A 15,010-nucleotide genomic window follows, 5' to 3' on the forward strand; every position below is an offset into this window, starting at 1 on the left:
GAATTCTACCTCATGTCTCACCATGGCTCACCACTTTGAATGGTGACATTCTCTCTCACCCTCTTTCTCCTCTCACCACCATTGCAGCAGAGGCCAGAAGGTGACTCCACAGCAGACCACACACACCCCTGTCCACTTCTACCCCCCAACCACCCCCATCCCTCTTCTGCCCAAGACTGTGACCCATGACTGTCCCTAGGATGGAAACCCATTTCTTTCTTCTCCTTCCTTAAACAAACAAACTGAATTTAAGGCAGTCTACTGGCAGAACTTAGAGGCTGATGGAGTTTGTATTTTCCCCCAGGGTCCCCAGTTTGTTTATTTCCTTTCTTGTCTTTCCTGTCCCCAAAGGTATGCATTTCTCCCTCTGTTGCCTCCCTGTCCTTTCATAACTTTTTCAGTAAACTTTCTGATCATCTCATTCATCCTAATTATATAAATGGTTAACACACGCCCACTATAGCTTATCTCAGGAGTATCTGCATATTAACAAAAAGGCAAAGAGAGATAGGGAACCCCATTTCCCAGACTGCCTACTCTGTGCTAATCTCATGTAATCTCAATGTAATCTCATGTTGTAATCTCACTTAATGCTCTCAACAGCTCTGAAGGTTAGGTGTTAGAATCCTTGTTTTACAGATGAGAAAATTGAGACACAGAACAAGGTCACGGGTAAGTATGTGAAGGACCAAGATTTGAACCAGACCAGCCTCGTTCAGTGCTCCCTCCTGGAACATGGCCCTGTGCAAGAGCTGTGTCATCTTTGCTCTGGAGTTGGGCCTCTTCCGTGCCCTGTGAGCACCAACCCTACCTGTTACTTTACCCCTGATTACTGCTCCCACACTGCCTTACCTTGGCGCCTTTGTCCACCCTTTTCCTCGACTGGCTTTTTTCCTGTCATTTCTACCCCAAATGGTCAGCTCAAAGGCACCTCCTCCAGGAAGTCTTGCACATCCTTCCAGCTCTCATTAATCACTCCCTTTCACGCATGGAGACCTCTTGGGCATTTTGTCCCACCGTGTTGCATTTCTTTCCTTCTCTTTGCATGTCCATTGCCCCCATTCAACTCTGGGTTCTTCATAGCAGGAACCACAACCCATTTGGCCCCATGGCCCGCAGTGCACTTGGCATATAAAACAGGTTTAGTTTTGGATGTTGAACTGAGTAAACGCCCAGCAGTGATGTGGCACGTCAGTCCCAAAGATGTGGTTCCATTACCAGGTCCACATGACCGAGGCTGGGGCCAGCTCTGCAGCCCAAGGACCCTTGCAGTCTGGAGCTCAGCCAAGGAACATGACCTTACTTCCTACCTCCTATCCAGCCTCACACCAGTTCCCCAATTCTGTGATTGGGAAACTGAGGCCCAAAGAGCAGGGACTTGTCCAAACCTCCAGACTCATTGCCTTAGTCCCTTCTCGCATGGCTACAAACATTTGAGACTGGGTAATTTATAAAGAAAAGAGGCTTAATTGACTCATTTTCCTCAGGCTGTACAGGAAGCATGATGCTGGCATCTGCTCAGTTTCATGGGGGGCCTTAGGAAACTTTCAAATCATGGCAGAAGGTGAAAGAGAAGCAGGCACGTCTTACATGGCCAAAGCAGGAGCAAGAGAGAGGGGCGGGGATGCTACATACTTTTAAACAACAAAATCTGGTGAGAACTCTATCATATCAACAGCACAAGAGGGATGGTGCTAAACCATTCATGAGAAACCTCCCCCACGATTCAATCACCTCCCACCAGGCCCCACCTCCAACATTGGGGGTTACAATTCCACATGAGATTTGGGTGAGGACACAGAGCCAAACCATATCACTCATGGTACAGCGCTGTCCGCCCTTTTAGGGGTGCCTGCTTCCCAAGTTCACTTCTGTCACATTCAGAAAGACTACAGGTTTTCCGTTCGCTTACTCAACAGATATTTACCAAGCGCTGATCAAGTGCCAAGCATACTGCCAAGCTCTGGAGCCACACTGGGGAACAAAACAGACCCTGTCCTTGCCTTCAGGAGCTCACAGTCTAGACCATGGTGAGCAAGTTATACTGGGCTCTAGGGACCAGTGGGAAACCTAAGAGAAGCTACTGAGGGTTTTAGCTGGCAATCCCAGTCCCTCCACACTAGCCATACTCATCCTGGGTTAGTGGCCTTTCCACAGCCCAATGGAGAAGAGGGCATGGCTGTTCCCAGACCTTGGGATTTGGCCTATGGCTGCTGCCTTCAACAATCACCGCTAAGGCCAGGCTTTGCAGTCCCCAGGACTGCAGCTTCAATGGATGAGTGATGTTTAAGTACAGCTTTGAGCCCTGTGGGACACCCCTGCCCACTGGGCCGCTGGGAGGATCAACTGTCAAACAGCGGAAGCAGCAGGAAGTCCTCGAGGGAGCCCTACAGAGTGAAAGCCTTAGTGACCCCATAATCAGAATAATGAAGATGAATCACACCTTGTTCTGCCTGCTCACTCCCTCTATGTCATGCCATCATCAGGCAGCCAGAAACTCCTGTTCAGACAGCAGGGGCAAGGCATGTTAAAGATCGTGAAAATGGATGAGATTTCTCAGTTACAGGTTTCTAGAGTCTCAGAGTTGGAAAGAACCTTAATCATAAGCTTTTTTGCACTCCCCACCCCCCATCTGGAGCAGACTCCTCTCTATAGTGAGTCTTCTGAAAGGAGGGTCTAGTCAACACTTGCATGCCTCTGGCAGACAAACCGCTCACTAGCTCATGAAGGAATGATTTTTCAACAGGTCTAAGTCTTCTGAGTTTGTCCTTCTATTGACTTGAAATCCGTAATTTTCCTTGATTCAAGTTCACCTTCTCAAGCCATATAGAACAGTCCCTAATAACAGAGTGACCTTGAACAAGTTACTTTCCCTCTGTTTTGGCACCTATTGCAGTGTTTGAGCTGTTCAGAGGGTGGCTGGCTACTCTGCCCGCAGCTAGGCTGAGCTCTGACCTGGCCACCCAGCCTGGAGCCTGCACAGAGTGGGTGCTAGAAGCTGAAAGCAGAACAGAATAGAGCTCCTCTCCATCCCTAGCCAGACCCCAAGGGAGCACCCTGTGTGGATGATGGTGGCTGGATGCCAAATGAAGTGAAATATCTCCTTTTCTCAGGCTGTTAACTTTTTTTCTTGTTTAAGGAAGGGGAGGATAATGACATTTAGCACGTTACAACTCAGCAGTAAAACGAGCAGATGGAAACAGATCCCCAGCATTGCGGGCATGCTTCCAGTGAGAAACCCTCCCCGGCTCCTGGGGCCGGAGTCTCTGGCGGGGGCTTGCTGATGGGGTTAGAGACACAGCGGCTTCCCTACTTCTCCCCAGTTCCTCCTCCCGCACAGCACCCCAGGCTGCACAGCCAGCTGTACACCTGCTCTCACTTCCCACTTCCTTGCTTCTGCTCCCCCTGCTCCACTACCTAAGGCATCTTTCCTGCCTCCCAGGTCTCATTGGAATACAACCTCTGTAGTGTTTTGTTTTTTGTTTTGTTTGGTTGAGTCTCACTCTGTTGCCCAGGCTGGAGTGCAGTAGCACAATCTCGGCTCACTGCAACCTCCACCTCCTGGATTCAAGTGATTCTCCTGCCTCAGCCTCCCAAGCAGCTGGGACTACAGGTGCATGCCACCATGCCTGGCTAATTTTTGTATTTTTAGGAGAGACAGAGTTTCATCATGTTGGCGAGGCTGGTCTCGATCTCCTGACCTTGTGATTCACCCACCTCGGCCTCCCAAATTGCTGGGATTAGCATCATTCCCATTTTACAGGCAAGAAAACTGAGGCTCAAAGAGGTTAAGTAACTCTCCTGAGGTCCCTTTATACAGCATTGAATGGCTGGCAGGCTAAAGAGTACTAATGAATGGTTTTTTAATTACTTGGGGTTTAGATTATTTTCTCTTCTATCACATATGTTGCTCTATACACTGAATACATAAAATTAGGATGGATGTTTTGTGTTTGTGTTTCCAAACCAGTCAATAGCTCTGTGGTGAGACTTGTTCTATTTTGGCATGTAAATTGTCTCATTAAACTTGCAGCTCCTCTGTGAGTTTTATTTGTCACCCACAAAACAAAATAAACAAACGAAAAAACTCTTCTTGTACAGGAGATCCATGGTTTCACCTGCCCAGCCCCCTCCCTGCTGGGAGTGGCATACCTCATCTTCGTGGGCTACTATTCCTCCCCTCACTATGAGTGGCGGTGGAGGTTGCCAATAATAATACCCCGCCCCCTGACCTCAAGAGCAGCACGTGACCCAAGCTGGGCCAATCAGAGTCCTTCCCAGAGAGTTTTTCCAACTGGGCTCAAGAGAAAGAAAATACTCTCTGCCTTTCTGATGGCACAGCTGTTAGTGACCGCCCCACTTAGGAGTAGTCTTAGCGCTGAGCGTCAAAGACTTGAAAAACAGTATCTTAAACAAGATGGGGGCTTATCCTACAAGGTCAGCCCAAGTATCACTAAAGTGCCCTGCCCGCATTCCCTCTGCCCTCATGCACCAGGTGCGTGCCCTTCATCCTACCGCAAGCATCTGTCACTCTCAACCGAGGGCTCTCTCTTAGCCCAAGCAGATGGGAAGCAGCGGGTGGTCGGTGGCCCCAGGAGCAGTCTTCCACTAATAATGGTGAATGGACATTGGAGGATAAATACCCCAGCCTCTTAAGCCCTGAGAGTAGGATAATTCTGAAGCAGTCTGGCATTGTCTCCTAGAGGGACTGAGGTCCCCAGAGGGATTGAGGCTCAGTTGTCTGCAGCAAAACCTGCTCATAATCACACCTTGTGTTCATTTCCCTCGTCTCTTATTTCTCCACTCCCCAACAGTGCTTCCTGGGATCACTATGAAATAAACTACTTGCCCTTGAATCCTTGACTTAGGGTCTGCTTCTAGGGGAAGCAGTTTTGCACACTGTGATAATTTTATGGGTCAACATAGTTGGACTGCTGCTATGGTTTGAATGCATCAGTCCCTCTGAAATTCATAGGTTGGAACTTAAACCCCAATGTGATGGTATTGAGAGACGGGGCTTTGGGGGAAGTGATTAAGTCATGAGGGTTCTGACCTCAGGAATGGATTCGTGCCCTTATAAAAGAGGCTTCAGGGCTGGGAGCAGTGCCTCATGCCTGTAATCCCAGCACTTTGGGAGGCAGAGGCGGGTGAATCTCCTGAGGTCAGGAGTTTGAGACCACTGGCCTTCATTGTGAAACCCTGTCTCTACTAAAAATACAAAATCAGCTGGGCAAGGTGGCGTGCACCTGTAGTCCCAGCTACCTGGGAGGCTGAGGCAGGAGAATCACTGGAAGCCAGGAGGTGGAGGTTGCAGTGAGCCAAGATCAAGCCACTGCACTCCAGCCTGGGCAACAGAGTGAGACTCCATCTCAATCAATCAATCAATCAATCAATAAAAGAGTCTTCAGAGAGCTGCCTGACCCTTATTAGCCTTCCATTTCTGCTGCCATATGAGGACACAACATTTATCCCTTTTTGTCCCCTTCCACCATGTTTGCATGCAGCAGAAAAGTGCCATCTTGGAAGCAGAAAGCAGCCCTCACCAGTAACTGAAAGCAAGTGACTTGATCTTGGACTTTCCAGTATCCAGAACTGTAAGAAACAAATTTCTGGGCTGAATGATGCGGTGGTTTATGCCTGTAATCCCAGCACTTTGGGAGGCCAAGACAGGAGGATCAACTGAGGTCAGGCGTTCGAGACCAGCCTGGCCAACATAGTGAAACCCCATCTATGCTAAAAATACAAAAATTAGCTGGGCGGTAGTGGTGTGCACATGTAATCCCAGCTACTCAAGAGGCTGAGGCAGGAGAATTGCTTGAGCCTGGAAGGCGGAGATTGCTGGTGAGTCAAGATTGTGCCACTGCTCTGCAGTCTGGGTGACAAAGTGAGACCACGTCTCAAAAAAAAAAAAAAAGACATTTTTGTTCTTTATAAACTACCCAGTCTCAGATATTTTGTCAGCACATATACACTAAGGCAACCAGTGCCCAGATATTTGGTTAAATATTATATATTATTCTGGATGTTTCTGTGAGAGTATATTTTGGGGTGTTTTCGTTTTTGATTTTTTTTTTTTTTTTTTTTTTTGGAGACAGAGTCTCGCTCTGTCACCCAGGCTGGAGTGCAGGGGCATGATCTCTGCTCATGGCAACCTCTGCCTCCCAGGTTCAAGTGATTCTCCTGCCTCAGCCTCCCGAATAGCGGAATTATAGGCGTGCGCCACCATGCCTGGCTGATTTTTGTATTTTTAGTGCAGTCGGGGTTTCACTATGTTAGCCAGGTTGGTCCTGGAGAGCATATTTTGGATGAGACTAACATTTTAATCTGTGAACTTCAAGTAAAGCAGATTGGCCTCCCTCATGTGGGTGGGCCTCATCCAATCAGTTGAAGGCCCAACTAGAACAGACTGACCTCCCTCAAGCAAGAGGGAATTTGGACTTGAACTACAACATTGACCCTTCCCTGGGTCTCCAGCCTGCTGGCCCACTCTGCAAATTTTGTGCTTGCGAGCCTCCATAATCATGTGAGCCAATTGCTTAAAAATATGTCTCTTGCTCCTTCTCTCTCTCTCTCACACACACGCACACACATATCCTATTGGTCTTTTGGTTCTGTTTCTCTGGAGAACTCTTATACAGACACTATTGAAGGCCTCCCTCATCCCAAGGGGCAGAGCCACCCCCTCAATTCTCCCACAGCACTTTCTTCATACCTCTAGTACAATTTATCATAGCCTATTTGTCATATTTATTAAGCACAAAATAGGAAGGAATATGTATTTATTGAGTGCAGCTGTGTACCAGAGACTGTACCAGGTGTCTCTGGGAGTCCTGTGCTCATTTGTTCACAATTAATTCAGTCAATAAATATTTATTGAGCAGCTATTAGGTTGGTGCAAAAGTAATCACGGTTTTTGCCATTACTTTCCACCAAGCTAATACAATGTGCCATGCGTTGATCTAGGCCAGGAATTGGCAAACTGCGACCCACAGGCCAAATTCTCACTGCTGCCTGCTGCTTAAAAAAAAAAAAAAAAAAAAAAAAAAAAGTTTCTTTTTTGTTGTTGTTTTGTTTGTTTGTTTGAGACATGGTCTTGCTCTGTCGCCCAGGCTGGAATGCAGTGGTGAGATCTAGCTCACTACAACCTTGAACTCCTGGGCTCAAGCAATCCTTCTGCCTCACTCTCCGGAGTAGCTGGGTCTACAGGCAGGCACCACAGTGCCTGGCTAATTAAGCCAAGTTTCACTGGAACACAGCCATGCTTATCTGTTTCCATATTCTATGGCTGCTTTCGTGCTACAGTGACAGAGTTGGGTAGTTAGGACAGAAACCATATGGCCTGCAAAGCCTAAAATATGCTCTGGCCATTTACAGAAAATTTTTGGTGTCCTCAATCTAGGCACTGGGATGCTGCAGTGAAGAAAAACAAAAATCCCTACCCTCATGGAGCTTACATTCTACTGGGGCTAGGGGTGGGGTGGGGAACAGAATACAAGTAAACCAGAAGATGGGAAAGATATTTACTATATTAAGTGGCAATAAATGCTATGAAGAAAAATAAAGCAAGAGAGAGAGTATCAGGAGTGCTGGAGGTGCTGGGAGTAAGAGTAGATCGTAGCGAAAAACAGGGTGTCAGGAAGTTCTGGCTTCAAAGATGACATTCCAGCAAAGACCCAAAGGAGGTGAAGGAGTGAGCTCTGTGGAAATAGGGGTTGTGGGGACAGCCACCAGGTAGAGGAGCAGCAGATGCAAGGGAGTATTAACAATGGTTAATGCTGTATTGAGCACTGTGTGCCAGGGGCCCTTTGAGTGCTTTACGTACATAATCACATTTAATTACTTAAGAGTCATTATCTTATTATACCCTTAATCTTACAAACAGATGATCTGAATATATGTCTATCACTAATATATTTGTATCACTAATACAGTACTTTCAGTTTACAAAGTTTTGTACTGTTGTTTGCTTGATCCCCAAAACATTTCAGGATGGTTACCAACCCCATCATAGAGTAACTGAAGGCCAGATAGGTCTAATCACTTGCCCTGGGTCACACAGCCAGTGAGTACTGAAGCCAGGAAGAAAACCAGGTATGTCTAGATCCAGATGTTGCACTCCCCTCTCTAAGCCACCAGCTTTGGAGGGCATGGACTCTACCGTGTTTAACATTGTGTTCGTCAACCCCACACACCTAAACCAAAAGCCTGCACCAAAGTGAAAAGCGGGTTTTGTCAAAAGGAACTGAATTCCCATCATTGTTCCAGATGAGGGACACCAGATAAACTGCTGGAATCACACCCAGACACACAGACATTTGATTTTTGCCTTTGTCCTGGAGTACTCACACTGTGCCCCAGACTTCTGTCTGTGCCCAGTGCTCTGCACAGCTAACCTAAAGAGGTGATCCAAAATAAGTTGTTGGTGGCCAGGTGCGGTGGCTCATGCCTGTAATCCCAGCACTTTGGGAGGCTGAGGCAGGTGGATCACCTGAGGTCAGGAGTTCAAGGCCAGCCTGACCAACATGGTGAAATCCCATCTCTACTAAAAATACAAAAAATTAGCTGGGCATGGTGGCAGGTGCCTGTAATCCCAGCTACTCAGGAAGCTAAGGCAGGAGAATCTCTTGAACCCAGGAGGCGGAGGTTGCAGTGAGCCGAGATCGTGCTATTGCACTCCAGCCTGGGTGACAGAGAGAGACTCTGGAAAAAAAAAAAAAAAGAAAGCAAAAGAAGTTGTTGGTTGGCAGATTAACTATTACTGGTTTTGCTCTGTTGTATTTTTAGCAGGCATTATTATGAATTGATGGAATTATTTAGAAATACATTAATTTGGCACATATGTATTGAGATTCATTATGACACCTAGTAGGGCCAGAGATAAACATGGGCCTTCCCGTCTGGGAGCTTGCAGTCTAGTGGGATAGAGAGACGAACTTCTTGTGTGTGCTATATAACCTGCTGTGTGCCAGGCATCATGCCCGCCATGGGCAATGTCATCAACATCAACAATAATAATAATAGCAAACATTATTGAACCCTGGTTATGCACCAGGCACTGTACTAAGCCCTTTACATGGGCAAACTCATTTTATCTTCATTACAGCTTCATGAGGGAGACGTCACTACTATTTTAAGGATAAGGTATCTGAGGCTTGAGGAGGTTGAATATCTCACCAATGACCATATGGTAAGTAAGTAACAAAATGAGGATTTGCACTCAGGTCTGTTTGCCCTGTCACACTTACACACACAATTGTGACCCATCTCAGAGAGTGAGCCGGTCAGATGGGATACAAAGACAAAATTATAAGGGGTGCCAGGAGAGGGAGAGTCTCTGCCCATGGGGGCTTCAAGGAAGGGCTCCTGATGGGGGTGCCACTGAGCTGAAGAGCAGGCCTCCAGACAGAGGGACCAAGTCAGACAGGGTCTGTTTGGGTGATTGCTTCTGCAATTTTGGTGCTGGGTCAAGACATGCTTGATACAAATAAGTTGCTATTGGAAGCTGTGAGTGCAGACATCAGGCTATGCATCCAACACACCCGGGTATGACTCCCTTCTTCTGCTTTTACTAATTGTGTTGACCATGGAGAAGCCAACCAACTTTTCTGAGCCTTGGTTGCCTCATCTGTAAAATGGATGTAATTGTGATATTAATGCCTCATGGAGATGTTGTAAGGATTTAATCAGACATAGGTGTAAAGTGGGCCAGGGGTGATGGCTCATACCTGTAATCCAAACACTTTGGGAGGCCGAGGTGGCAGATTACTTGAGCTCAGAGTTCCAGACCAGCCTAGACAACATGTGAAACCCTCTCTCTACTAAAATACAAACAAACAAGCAAACAAACAAAAAAACAAACAAACAAACAAAAATTAGCTGGCATGGTGGTGTACACCTGTAGTTCCAGCTACTCAGGAGGCTGAGGCATGAGAATTGCTTGAACCTGGGAGGCAGAGGTTGCACTGAGCCGAGATCACTCCACTGCACTCCAGCCTGGTCGACAGAGCAAGACTCTGTCTTAAAAAAAAAAAAAGAAAGAAAGAAAGAAAAAGAAAAAGACATAAAGTAGTCAGTATTGTCCCTGGCACATAGCAAGAGCTCCATAAATGTTACTGATGATGAGGATGGTGATGATAGTAGTAGCCACATTCTAATTCTGAGGAATCTTCATAAAAACAAGAGTCCCACCTTCCTGATCCCTGCTGGCCTCCACTCCTCTAGGCTTAGGCACTGAACAAATGAACAAGTGGTATGCTCTGGACCCAAGGAGAAAGGGCCCTCGAAGACCAAAGATTTGCCTCCTCCACAGTGGCGAGAGTGGGGAGTCCTTCAGAACCAGAGGCAGCAGCAGTAGGATAAGGATTCTTTCCTTACAGTGGACGAGGGAGCAATAAGGTCCCCAGAGTCAACATGGGAGAGAAAGTGAGTAAACAAGCGTTGAGGGATGGGCTGGATGCTTCCAATGACATTGCTCAGTGTCCCTTCATAACACCCCCATGGGATGCTATTATGATTTCTGTCTTATGGATAAAGAAATGAGTAAGTAACTCACCAAGGTCACGCAACTGAGAAGAGCCTGGGCAGATTCCTAGTCAAGGCCTTCCTGACTGCAAAGCCACCCTCACAGTCCAGCCTGTCTGGGCTGAGCTGGACTAAGGGTGCAGGGGTGGGCTCAGGAATCCATCAGGTGGACTGTCTCTGGACAGTTGTCTCTGGAATCTGTCTCCTCCCCTTCCACCCACTGCCCTAGTCTGGACTATTATAGGAGTCTCCTTTTCGGCCTCTCTTGCCATCCTCCTCCTCCAATATGAGCTCTCACTTCAGACAAAGAAACACAGTGGACCAGTCCTCTCCTGGTGTACAACACTCTTTTGCCCACAGGCCTGCTTCTCACATGAGCAGTGTCTGCCTAGGGGCATGCAGCAGAGAAGGAGGCTGCCTTCCTGTGGTGCCAATTATACTTTCAAGTTATGACAAGTCCGTGCTACAGAGTAGGACTCAAAGGGTCCAGGGATTGTGCTCAGAGCAGGAGTTTGTGTGCATTGAGGGGAAGAGAGGGGCAGGGAGGAGTATCGTTCCTCATCAGAAAGGTTTCCATGGCCACAAAGACGAAGATAAACTCAGAGCTTGGTCCAACAGGCCCTGCTGCCCCTGGCTTCCGATGGCTCTCCAGCTGTGTGTCCCTGACACCTGGGGGTGCTCTGTGCTCCAGCTAGAACTATCTCTAGCCATCTTCCTTATCAGAAGCAATTTATTGCCTCTCTGACCAGAGTTGTCTTTCCATCCCATTTTTGGCTTGGGAATCTCCTATGTATTCCTTAAGGTCAATTCCAAGTAGTCCTCCTCTGAGAAGTCCTCCCTGATCCCACCTCATGGCTGAATGTCACATCCTTTCCCAACCCCCCAATCTGCAGTGTGTTCCCTCAGCACCTAGCACTTCCCTCCTCACAGCTTCTTACCATAGGGCACTGTGTCACCGCTTTCAGAGGCAGCCTCTCCAGGAGGCCGTGAACTCATGAGGCTGGGGAGCTCATCATTAACTCTGCCTTCATTTGCTTATTCAACATACATTTGGAGCTCCCCCCGATTCCAGGCAAGGGGCTCTGGACACAAGGATGATTCAGTGTGTCCTCAGAGGAGCCCATGATCTGAGGGAAGACAAGTCATCCATTCATTTATTGATTGCTATATTAAAACAACAAATAAACTGAAAAGCAAAACCCTGCACTGAGCCCCAACACTGGGCCAGGCCCTCTGCTCAGGGATGAGAATAGAGAAAAAAGCAAAACCTGTTCTTGCCCTCCAGGAGATCCTAGTCTGGCCAGGGGAGATCGCTAAATGTGTGGGGTGTCCCCAGAGCTGTGGGGCACCAAGGCAGGTGTGGAGTCCTTTTCTTGCTTTATTTCTTTTTGATAACCAATTAATAAATGAGAGAATGAATAAATTTTTTCTGTGTGGGTTTTTTTTTGTTTTTTTGTTTTTTGCAGGGGGTGGGGTGGTGCATCATGGGGCTTTAACCATGAATAAGCCCTGTAAATCAAGTCATTCAATAAACTCTGATCAATTGATTGATTGAAATGTCACGCAGGAAGTCTCTAGCAGCAACAGGGCTAGATTCTGGGTTTCCATGACCTTGGGATCTCCACCACCCTAGACTTTCTCAATGGGGAGCAAATCTACTCCATGGCCATCTTGACAGGACTCTGCAGCCTGGAGCTGCAGAGCCTCCTGCAATCTCACAGTAAAATACAGCATTCTTGGCCTGCCTCCCAAGGGGGTTGTGAGCATTAATTAGTTACCACTGGTAAAGTGCTCTGAAGATGTGGGGGTGTATAAACACGGCAAGTCATTAGGCCTCTCCACACCACTATGCTCTACAGCCTGGGGACTGTTAATTGAGAAATAATTAACACCTCAGGGTGCTGAGGACAGCTGCCTGGCTTTTCCAGGATTGGAAGGAATGTAATAACGTGCACAGGAGCAGGGAGAAATTAAAGGGTACTTTGGATATGTAGATCCAAGAAATTCTGAAGTTTATTTGCCCCCTACTCCCAAAGAGGAGGAATGAGGAATATCAGTCCAGTGAAACCTCTGGGACTGCACTCCTTGGGGAAAGCCCCTACCACAGCACTGGGCTGTAGAGGCTGAGCAAGGCTCTTAGAGACAAAAGAGCTCAAGGTCCACCCCAGCCCTGCCTGGCCTCCTAGCTGCTGGGCAGATGTAGTCGTGTGCTCCACCCGAGCTGTGTTTTCTTCAACTGTAAGACCAGGATAATAACATGGCATCTACCCCCTGCCCCCTCCATCACCAGGTCATCCAATGCCTTTTCTCTAGGCCTGCAGATCTAACCCCGGCTGCACGTTAGAATTTCCCAGGGAACTATAAAATAATAATGTCTGGGCCCACCCCATATCTACAACCTGCATCTCGGGACAGGGGTTGAGAGTGGGTGCATATACTGACTCTAATGCAGTCAAGGTTGAGAATCACTGCTCTGGCCTGTGTGCCAAACTCTGTGTGAGGAGCTGGGAGAAATAAAGATGTAAACCACATCACACCCCGTGCTTCTCTCATCATTTCCTGAGCTCATCATTTCCTGAGCTGTGCCTTTGAATGTCCTGGTCCCTCTGCCTGAACATTGCACTCCACTCCCACTGCCATTCTTGTCTGGGTAGACCCCATTCATCCTTCAGGTCCAGCTCAAAGGTCACCTCTTCAGTGAAGCCTTCCTTCCCCACGCTCCCACAGGGGTTTGCTCAGCCCCTATCACACCAGTGATCACAGGGAGTTGTTCCTGGAAGATCCTGGTGAGCTGAGATCTTCTTGGGGCCAGTATCAGAATCACCAGTGTCTTGTATTGGGTCTGGTACGTTTTAGGCGTTCAATAACTGTAGTTGTTATTAGGTAGAGTCATATAACATGCAGTTCCCACTTCAGGACATTTGCATTTCTTTTTCCTGTGTCTGGAAAATTCTTCCCCTGCAAGGCTCTGTCTCTCACCCCCTTCCGGTCTTTGCTAAAATGCCACCTACTTGATGAGGCTTTTCCTGATCCTCCTATTTTAAATTGCAAACACTTGGCTAGGCATGGTGGCTCACACCTGTAATCCCAACACTTTGGGAGGCCGAGGTGGGTGGATCACCCAAGGTCAGGAGTTCGAGACCAGCCTGGCCAACATGGTGAAACCTCGCCTCTATTAAAAATACAAAAATTAGTCGGGCATGGTGGTGGGAGCCTGTAATCCCAGCTACTCGGGAGGTTGAGGCAGGAGAATTGCTTGAACCCGGGAGAATGAGATTGCAGTGAGCCGAGATCACGCCATTGCACTCCAGCCTGGCGACAAGAGCAAAACTCTGTCTCAAAAGAACAACGAAAAAATTGCAAACACTTAACCCCCCTACTCCATTCTCCTTCCCTAGTTAATTTTTTCTTTATAGCCTTTAGCACCATCTGACTGACAGATTCTGTCTTTTAAATTTTGATATTTTGTTTGCCATGGATTTTTTGCATTAATTTTGTTTTTAAAAAAAAACACTTGTAGCCAGGCACGGTGGCTCACACCTGTAATCCCAGCATTTTGGGAGGCCGAGGCGGGTGGATCACGAGGTCAGGAGATCGAGACCATCCTGGCAAACACGGTGAAACCCTGTCTCTACTAAAAATGCAAAAAATTAGCTGGGCGTGGTGTGGCGGGCGCCTGTAGTCCCAGCTACTTGGGAGGCTGAGGCAGGAGAATGGCGTGAACCCGGGAGGCGGAGCTTGCAGTGAGCCGAGATCGCACCAGTGCACTCCAGCCTGGGCGACTGAGCGAGACTCCGTCTCAAAAAAACAAAAACAAAAACAAAAACAAAAACACTTGTATTAAAATACTGTTTATCTTGGTTGCTGAGTTCTTCGCTCCCATTCCCTGCCCTGCTTAAATTTCACTGTATTGGTTTATCGACTGTGTCCTCTCCAGAACACAAGCTACACTGAATGCAGCTAATTTTGTCTGTCTGGTTCACTTCACTGTCCCCAGTGTCTACCACAGTGGCATCTACGTGGTAGCTGCTCAAAAAATATTTGGTGAATGGAAGTTTGATTTCGTGTCTTAAAGACTGTCTCGGGCACTGTAATAAAGGAGTCTTTCTCCAACTGTTTCACAATTTTATATTATTTAAATGGAAAGCCCATAAAAATCATAGGATAGATTAGAAACTACGTTGCCCAGTGTGTCGTCATGGTTGCACGGTCGCCCGCAGTTCTCCTATTGGGGGAGTGGGCGGGGCCTGGCAGTGGGCGGGAACATCACTCTCAAATCATCATAGAGTTACACTTCCCAAGTTCCTAGAAAGTACTTCCGGAACGGTGATTTACTCTTGGCTGCCCTGGCCAATCAACGATCTTGAGGAAAGCCGGGTTCTCTCTCTTTGACTACACTTCCGGAAAATCTCTCACGCGCGTCTAGCGTGGGGCGGGGCTAGAGCGCCCCTGCACTCGGCCCCGCCCCCGTGAGCGCGGCTTTGCGATT

The sequence above is a fragment of the Rhinopithecus roxellana genome, chromosome 12, assembly GCF_007565055.1.
Source record: "Rhinopithecus roxellana isolate Shanxi Qingling chromosome 12, ASM756505v1, whole genome shotgun sequence".
Classification (NCBI taxonomy): domain Eukaryota; kingdom Metazoa; phylum Chordata; class Mammalia; order Primates; family Cercopithecidae; genus Rhinopithecus; species Rhinopithecus roxellana.